Here is a 17,405-nt window from a genome sequence, read left to right as displayed (position 1 = left end):
CTTCGGTTTATTAGGATAATTTTGGGAAAGTGTGGTTCATCTATAAATAGGACGCTAGTGCGAAGTATTCTTGAGTGTCGCTAATGCGTCTGGGATCCGCACCAGCTGGGATGAAAGAAAGAGATGTAACAATTCAGAGGTGGGCTGCTAGATTTGTTACCGGCAGGTTCGAGGAACACGTTAGCGCTATGAAAATGCGTCGGGAACTCAAATAGAAATTCTTGGAGGTAAGGCAACGTTCTTGTCAGGAACACTATTGAGAAAATTTAGAGAACCGGCACTTGAAGGTGACTGCAGAACCATTCTGTTGTCTTCAACATCCATTGTGCGTAAGGACCTCGAATGTAAGGTATGGCAGCATAGAGTGGCCGTGCGGATTGAGGCGCCATGTCACGGACTGCGGGGCCCCTCCAGCCGGAGGTTGGGGTCTTCCCTCGGGTATGGGTGTGTGTGTTGTTCTTAGCTTAAGTTAGTTTAAGTAGTATGTAAGTCTAGGGACCGATGACCTCAGCAGTTTGGTCCCTTAGCAATTCACACACATTTCAACATCTGTAAGGTACGAGAAATTGGGGCTCATAAAAAGGCATTTAGACAGTCATTTTCTCTAGCTCTATCTGCGAGTGGAACAGCGAAGGTAGTGACACAGGTTGCCCTCTGCCACGCAGCGTTCGGTGGCTTGCGAAGTATAGATGTAGATTAGGATGTAGAAGTCTGGAATGTGATTTCGTATACAGGGTGGTCCATTGATAGTGACCAGGCCAAATATCTCACGAAATAAGCGTCAAACGAAAAAACTACAAAGAATGAAACTTGTCTAGCTTGAAGAGGGAAACCAGATGGCGCTATGGTTGGCCCGTTAGATGGCGGTACCATAGGTCCAACGGATATCAACTGCGTTTCTTTGAATAGGAACCCCCATTTTTTATTACATATTCGTGTAATATGTAAAGAAATATGAATGTTTTAGTTGGACCATTTTTTTCGCTTTGTGAAGGAAGGTGCTGTATGTTTCGCTCTTTGTAGTTTTTTTCGTTTGACGCTTATTTCGTGAGCTATTAGGCCCGGTCACGATCAATGGACTACCCTGTATACAGGCAGAGGGCGGGGGCGAGGGGGGAGGGGGGGGGGGTGACAGTAGTGTTCAACGCGGAGGTCTCCCCTGCGGTGTGACTGTCGGCTGGACTTGTGAGAAAGTCAGCAGTTGCTAGTCTTATTACAACTATGGTATAAGGAGTCTAAGAATTTCTGTATGGATGGTGTCGATGGACCATAGGCGACACATCCATAGTCTAGGCGAATTAACCGTAGTAAGGCACATGTCGAGACGATTCCTTTGAAAATAACATCGGCGGTCCTAACCTACCATTGTCTCATTGGAATTAGAGCACTTGTAGAGCATGAGTCCCGCATTGGATAACTAGTTTATATGATGTCCTTTGCTAAACTTGCTTTGAGCACAATCTGTAAAAACAGTTCGCACTGGCTCGTAATACTCGTAATTACGGTCTTTCGATCAGTTATCTGACCCATTCGTTACGCAGTGTCGTTGGTGAGCTTACACACCATCATCAAGCGAACGACCATCTCAAAACTCATGTGGCACCCAGTAAGACGAATGGGGTGTCAATATCTGGTTTCATCAGTTCTTCCCTGCACCTCAAGGCTTGCCTGTGTAAAGCCACACTACAATCTCTAAGACCTAGTCATCACCGTAACATAGAACATACTCTTATTATCATTAATCATATAAATGGATTATGAGTTAAATAGCGTAACCATTTCATTGAGTTATTTAAGGGGAGACGGATGGCAATTTTTATCCCTATTCTGCCAATGCTATTTTACCCTTTCAATAGGTACACTTTTCAAAAAAACTATAAGTGATAAAACAATAAAATTTTTACTGTGTATATATAACATATATGCTTCAATTTACAAATAAAATTAACATAATACCTCTTATGGTTTTGAAGAAAAACAGTTTTATTCTTTCACTAGTAAAGTTTAACTTTTTTTGTATATTAATTATTATAAAACAGTTTCTGGTTGTTTGGTGGTTCTCAATTAACTTGTAATAACTTATTGCCATCTGCAGTACAAATTGACCAAATTTCATGTTTCTAACCCAATTAGTTTATCAAATAATGGCACCTGAAAGTAAAAAAAAATGTAGTTTTGAGAAAAATCCATTTAAAGTTTAATATTGCAATTCTAGTATAGTTATTGATGAGAATTACTTACCACTAATATTTTCCTGCACCATATTGAGCATCAGTTGAATCATACTGATCTTTTCTTCTCTTGGTCTCTCTTTTTTTTCTGTCTGGCTTCTTTTGTGCATTTTACATTAGCAATATCTGCTTTGCGGATTCTTTCTTTTTCTATTTGCTAGTTTATCCAGTTTGCTAGTTGCACCATCATTGACGCATAAAATAGCATCATAAACACAAAATTTGAGGTTTTTAAACTGAACTAATACAGTTTTCGGTAACCACTTCCAAATGACAGAATTCACACATTCATTTAAATTTTGGGTTTTCCAATGAAGATATTTCTTCATTAAGGTATCTCTACAAACGTCCCTAAATACGGGTTTAATTTCATTCATTACTGATGCAGGTAAAGAATGTTTGTGTTCATATCTGGCACTTCTGCTGTACTTACACCAAGTGTCAGGATCATTCAGGCAAAGACTGTACACTGGATTTTCATTTGTGGAAAGCTTATGGAAAAAATATCCCATAGGGCTTTTTTCATGCTTTATAAATTCCCTACATTTCTTCTTATCGCCAAGCCATGATAATTCTGTAATGTATCTATTGCAACATTTGTCAGAAAACAATAACTGCTGTTTGAAATGTGGAATATGTTTTGTAATACACATGAAAAGCTGTGAAGTGAACGATCTGTTATAAAATGTAAGGCAATAATTCTTTAAATAAGCAATAAATTAAATTTAAAAAAAATTCAGTCACCACGGAATGTAGATCTGATGATGATATTTGTGGTAGGTCGGGACCAGTCACCTAAAAATAGAAGCTGACAACTTGTAAGTCACAACGACTGTATTTAATAAATATATTATTAGATCGCTGTTTTCTGGAACAATGTACCGAAGAAATTTTAATTGCTCTTTGTCTACGAGACAGTAAAAACTGGCAAGAAATCTCGTACTCTCCGTGTCTCTCTCTCTCTCTCCTCTCTCCTCTCTCTCTCTCTCTCTCTTCCGCCATCCTTGCCAGACTGAGCTAGTGCTCCGCCCGTAATAGGCTGGGCATGAGAGAGGGAAGTGCGAGTCTGAGAGCATACTGGCGCCGCTCCGGCGGCGTCAAAGACGTCGTGGGTGAAGTAATTTCTGAACTGTCGCCCAGAGCTGTTCGCGTTAGAATATGCCCACCTTCCGCATAGAGCTGCGGCAATTACGGCGTTACGAGCGACTCGGAGTTTAACGGCGGTGCGGCGCCAGACTCGACAGATGGCGGTGGCGGTGTTACGACTGAGCGCGAGCCGAGGTGTTTCCGGAAGCCGCGCCGCGGGCAGCTGTGGTGATGGCTCTGCGGCGGCGGCGACGACTGGGGGCTACTGTACTGGCTGGCGCGTCCGGCGGGCGCGGGGTCAGCCGGCGTGGCGCGCCGTGGCCTGCGCTGCCCTGCCCTGGCCGCGGATTCCTGCGCGTCCCGACGATGGCGCTGTATAAGGCGAAACGGGCCGCGCCGGCCGGTTTCTCCGCGACCACAGCCGCGCACGAAAGCAGGCCGCCTCTGCGCCCCAGACGAACTGCGCAGGATCCGCTTTTCCGCGCAATTTTGTCGCTGTCGCCGCGCCCGCGGCCTTCTTCCTCGTTAACACATTCTCGGTGAGAGATTTCAAGCGCCGACCCTGCCAAAATCTTTTTTAAGGGACATATCACCACATACCAAAACAAAGTGCTCCACTCTTCTCCTGCCTGCGGGAGAAGGAGTGACCAGGGCCGCTGTATGGATGTCTCAGGAGCTATTGTGAAGAAAGGGAGGTCTGGCTATCGGCCCCTAGCGGCAAAGTCAGCAAGAAAATTACCAAGGGGTGTCCTCAGGGCTCCGTCCTGGGGCCTCTCTTTTGGGACATAAATATGGAGCCACTCTTAGACGAACTAAAGAGCAGTGAAGGTCTGCTAGAGGTCATTGGCTACGCAGACGACCTCCTCCTGCTGGTCGGCGGCCGTAGCCGCGATGATTTAGAGCCAAAGGTAGAGAGAGCGATAGCTATATTGACCACATGGTGTCACAAAACAAAAATGACTATCGCACCTAACAAGTCCACCTACCTATTACTCAAAGGTCAGCTACTAAGAAATCCAACAGTTAAATAAACGGATTGCGGGTTCTCAGGCGCTATGAAGCCCGAAACCTAGATGTAATCGTCGACGAGAAGTGGAACTACGCATCACATATTGACACAGCGATCACTAACAGTACTAAACAACTTAATCGGAATTGGACACAAAAGATTCCATCTCCCACCTGATTTAATCAAATTGTATCACAACAGCATTCTTACATCTGAAACGTCCCCTTCGTTTGGGGGGTACACGCTTACTTTGTGTATCATGTGTTTGGCAAGCACAAGGAGCCCTAGCTAATATGGTATTTGCTTATACAACTTTACACATCGGTACCATATTTCTCTAACACACAAATTACACAGCTATCTGATCATTTAACTGAGAGATAAACATTTTTTTACTACATCAGTGACACATGTTTACGCAATTACACAGTTGGGTAACTTCACACTTATGAAATTGTAATTTGTCCTTACTTTGTGAAATTGAAATAAGAACACCGTGAATTCATTATCCCAGGAAGCGGAAACTTTATTGACACATTCCTGGGGTCAGATACATCACATGATCACACTGAAAGAACCTCAGGCACATAGACACAGGCAACAGAGCATGCACAATGTCGGCACTAGTACAGCGTATATCCACCTTTCGCAGCAATGCAGGCTGCTATTCTCCCATGGAGACGATCGTAGAGATGCTGGATGTAGTCCTGTGGAACGGCTTGCCATGCCATTTCCACCTGGCGCCTCAGTTGGACCAGCGTTCGTGCTGGACGTGCAGACCGCGTGAGATGACGCTTCATCCAGTCCCAAACATGCTCAATGGGGGACAGATCCGGAGATCTTGCTGGCCAGGGTAGTTGACTTACACCTTCTAGAGCACGTTGGGTGGCACGGGATACATGCGGACGTGCATTGTCCTGTTGGAACAGCAAGTTCCCTTGCCGGTCTAGGAATGGTAGAACGATGGGTTCGATGACGGTTTGGATGTACCGTGCACTATTCAGTGTCCCCTCGACGATCACCAGTGGTGTACGGCCAGTGTAGGAGATCGCTCCCCACACCATGATGCCAGGTGTTGGCCCTGTGTGCCTCGGTCGTATGCAGTCCTGATTGTGGCGCTCACCTGCACGGCGCCAAACACGCATACGACCATCATTGGCACCAAGGCAGAAGCGACTCTCATCGCTGAAGACGACACGTCTCCATTCGTCCCTCCATTCACGCCTGTCGCGACACCACTGGAGGCGGGCTGCACGATGTTGGGGCGTGAGCGGAAGACGGCCTAACGGTGTGCGGGACCGTAGCCCAGCTTCATGGAGACGGTTGCGAATGGTCCTCGCCGATACCCCAGGAGCAACAGTGTCCCTAATTTTCTGGGAAGTGGCGGTGCGGTCCCCTACGGCACTGCGTAGGATCCTACGGTCTTGGCGTGCATCCGTGCGTTGCAGTGGTCCGGTCCCAGGTCGACGGGCACGTGCACCTTCCGCCGACCACTGGCGACAACATCGATGTACTGTGGAGACCTCACGCCCCACGTGTTGAGCAATTCGGCGGTACGTCCACCCGGCCTCCCACATGCCCACTAGAGATGGGGGATGCACTCTTGAACTAATTCATAGAGTAGAATCTTTCAAAGGAGTGAACAATCAGTGATTCAGAAAAAAAGAACGGTAGCTCCAAACCTTTCCCACGGCAGAGAGAGAGAGAGAGAGAGAGAGAGAGAGAGAGAGAGAGACGGAGCATATCAGCGGCGCCTCTGCTGGTCACAGCACAGTGCACGCCACACAACACAGCCAGCGCCGGCCTCTGCCCAGCTTCTACCTTGGCTGCCTGCATTGTGCAGAGCCCCATTGGATTTTGTGTTTCACACATGCCGTGCCGTCTCTGTGCGTCGTCTGCCGCGCGCAGTGTCTGGCGCAGCTTGACTTCGCATCGCACTCTGTCGGCGATCGTTTCAGTCGCACGTCCTGCCCTCTGGGCAGTTGATGCGAGCAACAGGACAGAGAGCCACCTAGCGGATAACATAGGAACTACTTGCAACAACCTGCTCGCAAGAGAACAGACGATTTGTCTCGGAGCGGGTGAGTTCACCGCTCCCCCCACCCACGGAACTCGCCCGCTCAACGCTCACCCCACCGTCTCGACTCTAGCCAGAGCGTTGAGCAAAGCGACTCAGGTGTCACTCTGGTCTCTGCGCTCTCGGCTCACGCAGTAATACAGCTCGCGGCTCGACCTGCTCGACTCAGCGGCTCTGTATCGGAGTTCGTCTCTACTGGATATTGTTCTTCGTAGTAATACCGCTACGTATATTACATTATTATGTTATGTATACATCATTTGTTTTTATTTTATTTTTATTTGTTTAAACTGATTAGATTAGGTTCCTGACGACTCCTCTTACTATAGGATTTTTATTATGGACACTCGAATTTACGCTTTAATTACGAGCGAACCGATAAACGTATGGCAAAATGTGATACACCAATATTTTCCTTGTTTTATTCTGCGTAAGGCTATATGCAGCACTTTCGTTTTACAGTCAAATTTATAGTTTTTTTCTTATTCTGGTACGGATTTTGCGATTTTAGGCGTCTTCGGAAGGAAACGTTCACTTTAAAAATATATGGCTTGCGATGTATTTGTATGAGGTTAATGAAATTTTAATACATTGTAGCCAAATATATTGTTAATGTAAATCTCAAGTTACAACATTTTCCGATCACCCAAAAAACCACGATAGTGCAAAATAAATCAATAATCAAAAACTTTGTCATATCGTGGAAATTTCAATAAACAATACAAAATTCTTACTCATTATCTGTGTTACTTCAAAATAGGATCAAATAAGATCAAAATACAGGTATAGTACTGGAATAAACCAAGTTTAAAGGGCAATGTGCCTTCCATTTATTTTCTATTGTAAATGAGTGGTGAGTCATGAAAAAGAGCTAATTCATTTCAGGGAGTGAACAGTTCTGATCCGATCTCTGAAAAGAACAGTTTTGCCCATCTCTAATGCCCACTATACGCCCTCGCTCAAAGTCCGTCAACTGCACATACGGTTCACGTCCACGCTGTCGCGGCATGCTACCAGTGTTAAAGACTGCGATTTAGCTCCGTATGCCACGGCAAACTGGCTGACACTGACGGCGGCGGTGCACAAATGCTGCGCAGCTAGCGCCATTCGACGGCCAACACCGCGGTTCCTGGTGTGTCCGCTGTGCCGTGCGTGTGATCATTGCTTGTACAGCCCTCTCGCAGTGTCCGGAGCAAGTATGGTGGGTCTGACACACCGGTGTCAATGTGTTCTTTTTTCCATTTCCAGGAGTGTATTTTTTCGGAACCATTGTGATACTATGAGAGCTCTGAATGATGTATTTGGTAAGGGAGCATGATTTTAAAGTACGATTGAGGTAGATGACACTATTGAAATGAGCAGAGAATTTTTTTTAGGTTTTGACATTATTGCAGAAAGCTATGACGTTTTTGAGATTTGACTGAGGTGTTATGATGTTATTTTCACGACAACGATTTGTATTATGCTGTTGAGGTATGTTTATGATCAATAAGATGATGCTACTATACACGAGGAATTTGATTATGTTATGTATTTATTATGGTGAAATATTGAAGAAGTGTCGACGAATACGTATATGAATAATGAGTAGTGGTTAGGGACTCTGATTTGTGGAAAAGGATGTTGGAAACCAAGAATCGTACTTTAAGAGTTATGAAATGTGTGTAAATGCGCAAATGTATCACAATGCCGACAAAAACTTTTTGAACACTGTTATATTCATAGGATTTTGTTTCTACACATTTGCAACGCAAATTCTCGACTTGTGAAATTTTTTATATGAGACTGTCACTGTAATGCAAACTGGTGTCGTAAATATTTCAGTAAGAATGTTAAGTGACCACCTTCACGTAATACGTCATGGGCACCCAGCTGCACGACAGTTGGCTGAAAAAGAGCCATTAGTGTGTGCCTTTCAGAGGCACAGGTGGAAAAAAAAGGGGGCCATTAACCTCGCTATTGACATTCCTTTGTCGAAAGCATCGCAAATACGACACGCTCAAACTTGAAAACATATGATAACACTGTGGAGCTCTTAATTTATGATATTTACTGAAATGCCTAATGAAATGACGAGAAATATTTTTATGTCTATACACCTGATTATGACTACTGTCTTTCTACTTGAGAGATTTTTTTACTACCTTATGAAATGCCATATGGCTAATGAATGATGTTTCATGCCTTCCTTTGTACATATTTGCTCATTTTCTTTAATATCTAGTTTCTAGCTGAACTGCAGCATTGGTTATTATAAAATTTAATAGATGTACTAATATCACTATTTCCTGTCTACAGACCCAGTAAAGAATACATTTATGGTGTACTTTCCCAGAAAAGAGAGCACAAATAGACATTTCCCTCCACAGGAATTGCATAAATAATTTTTTTAATGACTTGGTAACTTTCTTATTGTTCAAAAGTCATATTATATATAGCAGTTCATGACATCCACTCTTATAAATTTCAAAACTCCGCCATTTCTCTCCCCACAACCACCACTGCTGGCGGCTCACCTCCAACTGCGCCATGCTACGCACTGTTAACATCCAGCTGCCCAACACTACATTGGCAGACAACACACAGACTGCACACAGCACAGCCAGTGAGTTTCATACAGAGCGCTACGTGGCTTTACCAATAAAAAAACCTAAACAGCCTACTTACACATCCACAGTAGGATACGGGTCAGCGGTCTGGGCACACAGGCTCACGAGGGTCATGCCTGCCATGGCCATAAGAAGAGTGCAGCGAAATATGCTCAGTAGGCGCATATTGAACAACTCTGGGAGGAGCACTTTTAGGAATAAGGAAACAGGCCACCTGGTACTGGATAAAGAAGGACAGAAGAGAAAAAATAGAAGAAATCATGGGGGTGTACGTAGGAGATAAACCAAGCATTAAAAGAAGGGGGATTGAATTATGGCAGGATCTTTGGAATAAAGATGAGACAGGGCGAAGAACACATGAGTTACTTCCAGACATACAGGAACGTTTAAAACTTACATATATCAAACCAACTAGAGGCTTGCTGCACTTTCTTACTGGGCATGGACCCTACCCGACATATTTGTGTCGGTTTGGGAAGAGGGCCACACCAGCGTGTGACTGTGGAGTAGCGCAAAGCACCCCAGACCATGTGGTGCACGAGTGCCCCCTCTTCGACGACGTTGCACAACAATTTAGGGAACAACTACCAAACAACGACACACACCACTTGCTCAGGCAAGAGGACACATTTAACGTCCTGAATAACCTAGCAGATGCAATCTCAAGCAAAGTCCTCAGAGAGTACCTGAGAAATAATGAGACTTAGACTCCGTACACCCTCCCTGTTCCGCCAGGACATGGACTTGGCCAGCCGCCTCAAGGCTGGAACCCGCCACGTTTTAGGGCTAGGTTTGGGGGGGGGGGGGGGTAGTACATCATCACCGGACTTGACAATGCACCGACTATGACAGTAGATATAAATTAGTTATAGGTTCAGAACAAGGATAATAAGATTAGTATAGAACTGCAGCGACCAAGTCATCGGCCATCCCAGTGCCAGGGGCACTCCCACTTGGATTAGCTCAGTGGGAAAGGCTAGCAAAATTAGGTTTGTATCTTCTGGCACACCTCTGACGCTGCAGGTAGAGTAGTTATAGTAACTTGTTAAAAGTAGTATCAAAGTCTAACAGTAGCAGAAAATTCAATCCAATAATCATAACAACATGTGTAGTAAATAATAGTAGAATAATCCCCATAGTGGTGAAGGCATTATAGTATTAACCTGTAGTGTTAGACAGTAAAAGCTGCATATTGTAAATTGTAATAGTTAAAAATAGGACCTACTAATGTATTTAGGTAGTAGGTTAATTTGTATAATAATAATGATTTGAATACTAAAACAAAGCAGACGTTTTGAAGTCTTCACGAGTTGTCACCCGAGTAGCGTCGTCGTCTTCTAGCAACGTTTCGATGGAATGCGTCTCCATCGCCTTCAGGCGACTGAAGATGATGGAGACGCATTCTATCGAAACGTTGCTAGGAGACGACGATGCTACTCGGCTGACGACCCGTGAAGACTTCATACATGAAATTCGCCGTGATAGCCTTCACTCACATAAAAGCCGACATTGTTGTTGTTTTGGTCTTCAGTTTCAAGACTGGTTTGATGCAGCTCTCCACGCTACTCTGTTCCGTGCAAGCCTCACCATCACCGAATAACTACTGCAACCTACATCCTCTTGAATCTGCTTATTGTATTTGTCTCTTGGTCTCCCCCCCCCCTTCTCTCCACCCTCCCCCCCCCCCCACACACACACTTCCCTCCACTATGAAACTGATAATCCGTTGATGTCTCAGAATGCTTCCTCTCAACCGATCCCTTCTTTTCGTCAAGTTGTGCCATAGATTCCTTGTCTCTCCAGTTCTGTTCAGTACCTCCTCATTATTAAGATAAATTGAAGACAAAGTTGTTAAGGCTTTCGTGGCCACTTGTTGACGAACTGCCTATTCGCTTCTGTCTCGGGTTCTTCGGCAGACGTTTGTCTAATGATTTTACTGACGTTTCGCCAGCAGGAGTTGCTGGCATTGTCAAAGCTTCACCCTCCATTGCCGGAGGTGAACTGGAGCCGAGCTCGCAGCCGCAGACTATATGTACCTGGCGCGCCAACGTCCGAGGGCTTCTCCGTGGTGATTTCCGGCGCGGTTCTCCTCTTGCTACCTGCGGCGGTCGTTAGCTGCAGTACCAGAAGCCATGATCCGTTTACCTTAAGGCTTTCTTCTTTCTAGTAGAAACTGTTCGCCTGTTTTTGTATTTCTACAGTTTCTCTGAACATATGTGCTTCTCTACAGCCAGAACTTCCGTGTCGGCGAATTTTATTACGTGGTCGGTTTTACTCAGAGCGTGCTCTGCCACGGCCGATTTCTCCACCTGCCCTAACCTGCAATGTTATAAACCGAAGAGCCAAAGAAACCGGTACAGCTGCCTAATATCGTATAACGCATCCGTGACCTCGTAGAAGTGCCACAACGCGATATGACATGGACTCGAATATTGTCTAAAGTAGTGCTGGAGGGATCTGGCGCCGTGAATCTTACAGGGCTGTCCATAAACCCATAAGAGTACGACGGGGTGGGGATCTCTTCTGAACAGCACGTTGCAAGGCATCCCAGATATGACCAATAATGATCATGTCTGAGGAGTTTGGTGGCCGGCAAAAATGTTTACTCAGAAGAGTGTTCCTGGAGCCACTCTGTAGTAATTCTAGACGTGTGGGGTGTCGCACTCTACTGCTGGAATTTCCCAACTCCGTCAGAATGTGCAGTGGATATCGATGGATGCCGGTGATCACACAGGATGCTTACGTACGTGTCACCTGTCAGAATCGTATCTAGACGTATCAGGGGTCCCGTATCACACCAACTGCACACGCCCCTCAACATTACAGAGCCTCCACCAGCTGGAACAGTCCCCTGCTGACATGCAGGGTCCATGGATTAATGATGTTGTCTCCACAACCGTACACGCCCATCCTCTCGATACAATCTGAAACGAGACTCGTCCGACCAGGCAACATGTTTCCAGTCATCAACAGTCCAATGGCGGTGTGAACGGGGCAAGGCGAGGCGTGAGGCTTTGTGTCATGTAGTCATCAAGGGCACACGAGTGGGCCTTCGGCTCCTAAAGCCCATGTCTTCTGTCACGTTGAGCGTTTCTCTTCAGTCGTCGTTGGTCCCATTCTTGCAGGATGTTTCTCTAGCCGCAGCGATGTCGGAGATTTGATTTTTTTATCGGATTCCTGATATTCACGGCACACTCGTGAAATGGTCGTTCGGGAAAGTCCCCACTTCATAGTTACTTAGGATATGCTACGTCCCATCGCTCGTGCACCGAGTATAATACCACGTTAACACTCACTTTAACCTTGATAACCTGCCATTGTAGCAGCAGTAACCGTTCGAACAATTGCGCCAGACAAAAAAAAAGTGTTTAAATGTGTGTGAATTTCTAAGGGCCCAAACTGCTGAGGTCATCGGTCCCTAGACTTACACACTACTTAAACTAACTTATGCTGAGAACGACACACAAAGTCATGCCTGAGGGAGGACTATAACCTCCGGCGGGAGTTGCCACGCAATCCGTTACCTACCGCTGTAACATAGTCTGTCTGTTTACATATCTCTGTATTTGAACATGCATGCCTATACCAGTTTCTTTGGCGCTTCGGTGTAATTCTCATTTAGTGCTCCGTCTCAGTCGCATTACAGTTTTCGATCACTCTGGAAAATCTTCAGATCTAAGTGGTTGCGACAGCGGCTCGTCTTGTCTACTCACAAGGGAAACTCCCCATCGAACCCCTTCAGATTTGGTGATAAGAGGTGCCCAGCGGACAGCCCGTGAAAAACTGAACACAGAGCAACCATGAAAACAGGAAGACGGTGCACTGTACTGAGAAGAAAGAAGCAAAATCGAAGCAATGGACGGTCCAAGATAGAAAAGTACCAGATCGATCACAGTCGAAGAGCCGCGTCGTCGCTGTTAACTGGTCACGGTGTTGGACTGTAAAGCGGGCGAGCCCTGCTCAAAGATCGCTCAAGCCTTTTTTGTTTTTTCACGAAATTTTGAACTGGCCATCGTGTCACTGACGTGTCTTTTCGCTGTATTCACATTTATACATGCGTCGCGGTATAAGGTCCGTTTGCAACAGTAAACGGTACGGTAAAGAAAGTTGGTTCTGCACATCTGCTCTATTCGCAGCGGAAAGGAAGTGGCTTTAGAATGGGAATGGCGAACGTTTGATGACAATGTGACAAGTCAATCGAATCCTGCACCGGAAAACACGTTCGGTGTGTCATACACGGCATAACTGACAGTACGTAAATACGTCTGTCGTATGATAGGAATCTCTTATCGACGCACCTAACTTGCACGCCCAGTGATTGAGTGAGATATGCCTCCTTGCTCGATTTAGGTATTCGTAAGAACGTGAATGTGATCACTCTCAAAGGCATGATGAGAATATAGTAGTTTGTCACATAAGCTGCATCAAATGAACGCAACAGCTTCACAGCCACACGGTTTCTCTGTGCTCTGTCAAAACATACGTTTTTAACGTTTTTGAGGCTACGTACCGTTTTTGAAGTTTCGACTCACGAAAACCTTTGGTGTAACATAGTTCACATCCGTTTATTTGATATTTTCATTTCTGTGAGACGTCTATGTTTACCTCGTCTCCTCTCATTACCTATCACACTAACTTGCGACGGTAACGTATTCTTACTACATGACTCACATACTCTGTAACAACAGTATGACAGTTGCCAAGACTACAGTAAGAGAAAAAACATTTCAGTGATTGGATGGAAAGTTCATAATATTGTGAAAAAAATAAACAATAATAGATACGAGGGAGTTTTGCATACGGTTCGTCCGCTTTGCAAACACCACAACCACGTAACCTCGACGTAGTGGTACTTGCTAGATATTGCACCGCTTCAGCTTGGCCCGTTCACTGTTTCTATTTTGCTATTTTTTCACAGTTCGGTACACCTTCTTCCTGTTTTCATGCTTGATCTGTGTTCAGTTGTTGAGAGGCTATGGGGAGTTTCCCTTGTGAGTGAACAAGAAGAACTGCTGACGTGACTTCTTAGATCTGAAGATGGTCTATGAGTCGAAACATTAATATGTAAAAGGTGCAACTGAGGCAGAACAATAAATGAGAATTATCTTAATTATCTTAACAGTTCGCTGAATCTCTCAAGACGATTATGTCGACTACAGTGGAACCTCCACATTAGTTATTTGGTGTACGCACCCAATCTTCAGCATTCTTCTGTAGCACCACATTTCAAAAGCTTCTGCTCTCTTCCTGCCTAACATGTTTATCGTCCATGTTTCACTTCCATACATGGCTACACTCCATACAAATACCTTCAGAAAAAACTTCCTAACGCTTGAATCTGTATTCCGTGTTAACAAATTTGCTTGCTTCTGAAGCGCTTTTCTTGCCATTGCTAGTCTACATTTTATATCCACCCTACTTCCCCCATAATTAATTAATCTGCTTCTCGACTAACAAAATTCAAATACTACACTAAGTGTCTCGTTTCCTAAGTTAATTCCCTCAGCATCACCTGGTTTAAGTCGACTACATTCCATTATCTTTGTTTTGCTTTTGTTAATGTTCATCTTATATCCTCCTTTCAAGACACTCTCCATTCCGTTCAGCTGATCTTCCAAGTCCTTTGCCGCCTCTGACAGAATTACAGCGTCCTCGGCAAACCTCAAAGTTTTTATTTCTTCTCCCTAAACTTCAGTTCCTACTCCAAACTTCAGTTCCTACTCCAAACTTTTGTTTGATGTCCTGTACTGCTTACAGAATGTTCAGATTGAACGACATCAGGGATAGGCTACAACCCAGTCTCAGTCCCTTCTCAATCACTGCTTCCATTTCATGTCCATCACCTCTTGTAACTGCCATCTGATTTCTGTACAAGTAGTGAATAGCCTTCCGCTTCCTATATTTTACCCTGCTACCTTCAGAATTAAAACGATCAGTCAATATTGTCAAAAGTTTTCGCGAAGTCCACAAACGCTATAAACGTAGATTTTCCCATCCTTGCCCTATCTTCTAAGGGAAGTCGTAAAGTAAGTACTGCCTCGCATGTCCTACATTTATCTGAAATCCAAACTGATCTTCCCCCGAGGTCGGCTTCTATCGGTTTTTGCATTTCTCTGTAGAGCATTCGTATTAGAATTCTGCAACCAAGACTTATTAACCTAATAGTTCGGTATTTTTCACACAGGCAGCAACTGCTTTCTTTGGAACTGCAATTATTTAAGTCTGTCTCGTACAGCTTGCTCACCAGATGGAGGATTTACGTCATGGCTGCCTCTCCGAAGCATATCTGTAGTTCTGACGGAATATCGTCTTCTCCCGGGCTTTGTTTCCACTTAGGTCTTTCCATGCTCTGTCAAATTCCTCTCGCAGTGTCGTATCTCCCATCTCATATTCACCTACGTCCTGTTTCACCTCTGTAATAGAGACCTCAAGTTTATCTCCCCTGTATAGACCCTCTGTATACTCCTTCCATGTTTCTGCTTCTCCTTCTTTACTTAGGACTGTTTTCCCATCTCAGCATTTGACATTCATCCAGCTGCTTTTTTCTCCAAAGAATATCCTTATACGTTATTTTTCCGCAACGGGTGACGCAAATAATTTAATTCTCGCTTTCGATTTCGAAGCAAGTAATTATCAGATGATTCAACAATGGTCCGGCTGCATTCGAGGTCGGCGAGCTAGCGTACTGGTAGATGGTGGTCACAGATCTACAGTAAAGATACGTAGCACATGCGACATATTTATTGTCAGAGCCAGCAGAAAATCTAAAATTTAATGTTATGCAGCCCCAAGTGACACACATAAGATCTGGATTACGAGTAGACCGAACAAAGACGAAAGTAATGAGAATTAGCAGAAATGAGAATAGGGAGAGACGCAACATCGAAATTTGTGACTACGGAATTGATTGAGTTATGGAATTCAGCTATCTTTGAAGCTAAATAATACACGATGGACGAAGTAACGAGGACGTGGAAACAGAGTGGGACAGGCAAAGAGGGCATACCTTGGCAAAAGAAGTCTACTGGTATCAAACACAGCCCATAATTTCAGGAAGAAACTTCTGAGACCGTACGTCTGGAGCACAGCTTTCTACTACAGCGAATCTTGGACTAGGAAAACAGGAAAAGGAGAGAACTGAAGCATTCGAGAGGTGGTGCTACAGCCGGATGTTCAAAATTAGATAGCCTTCTAAGATAAAGGTGAAGTTCTCTGGAGGATTGGCGAATGTCTCCAACACTTCTACAAATAATTGATGATGAAAGGTGAAAGTGCTACTCTGAGATGAAGAGACGGGCACAAAAGAGAAATTGGGTGCGGACCGCATCGAGCGATTCGCAAACAGATTACTGGGGAAAAAAAGCGAAGCTAGCCTAGAATACCTGACATAGAACAAGCTTAAAGTGAGTATGGAAGCTGACTATTACTGAACAGTCTTGCTGATGAAATTACACTGAAATCTAGGAATTTAGCTGCTTACAGGAGTTGATAAATATCAACGGGGACAGTCGAAAATGTGTGCCCCGACCGGGACTCGAACCCAGGATCTCCTGCTTACATGGCACACGCTCTATCCGTCTGTTTTCTCTTTTTTTGCAGTTTGTTCGTTGTGTTTGGTCGCTGCGGACGTCACATGACATCCGGTCAAGTTCGTATGTTGATCCTTCCACACAGTTTTTTATTACAGAGGCCAACCAGCTCTCTGACGAACACGCTGAGCTACCGTGCTGGCCCCGACCTTGACTTTGGTGGATTAATCAATGAATATAGACGATAATATCGAAGAAAGTTCATTCCGGACTAATTTTACTTTTAGTAAGTTAAATTCACGTAACTGACAGTTGCCCCCTTATTGGGAGTGTACTGATAGTCACAAAAATCATCGTTCTGAAATGGGATATACGAGAGAAATTCGAAACGTAACAGCAATCTATTTTTTGCGAAGCTTATATTTCACTTACAGGTAAAAACAAGAAGTAATTTTTCAACGTAACTACCCTCCTTTGCGATACACTTCTCATACCGTTGCACCAGCTTTTGTACTCCATTCGAATAAATGGTTTACGGTTTTGCCCTTTAGAAAGAGTGCTCCGCTTGTTTAACCCCATCGTCACTTTCAAATCGTCGTCCTCTAAGAGCGTCCTTTAGGGGTCCAGACACATGGTAATCCGAAGCAGCGAGATCAGGGCTGTGTGGCCCATGCAGTACAGTCTGAAATCTCAGTAACCGAATGGAGGCAACAGTTACTGCGGTGGTGTGGGGCTGGGCGTTGTCATGAAACAGAAGAACGCTTCCAGACAAAGTCTTCTGCGAATGCTCTGTATTGCTGGCCTTAGCTCATTGTCCAGCATGGAGCTGTACTGGATGCTGTTCACTGTTTCACCACTTCCCTG

This window comes from Schistocerca americana, chromosome 1 (assembly GCF_021461395.2).
Source record: "Schistocerca americana isolate TAMUIC-IGC-003095 chromosome 1, iqSchAmer2.1, whole genome shotgun sequence".
Classification (NCBI taxonomy): Eukaryota; Metazoa; Arthropoda; class Insecta; order Orthoptera; family Acrididae; genus Schistocerca; species Schistocerca americana.
Note: the sequence above shows the minus strand (reverse complement) of the source record.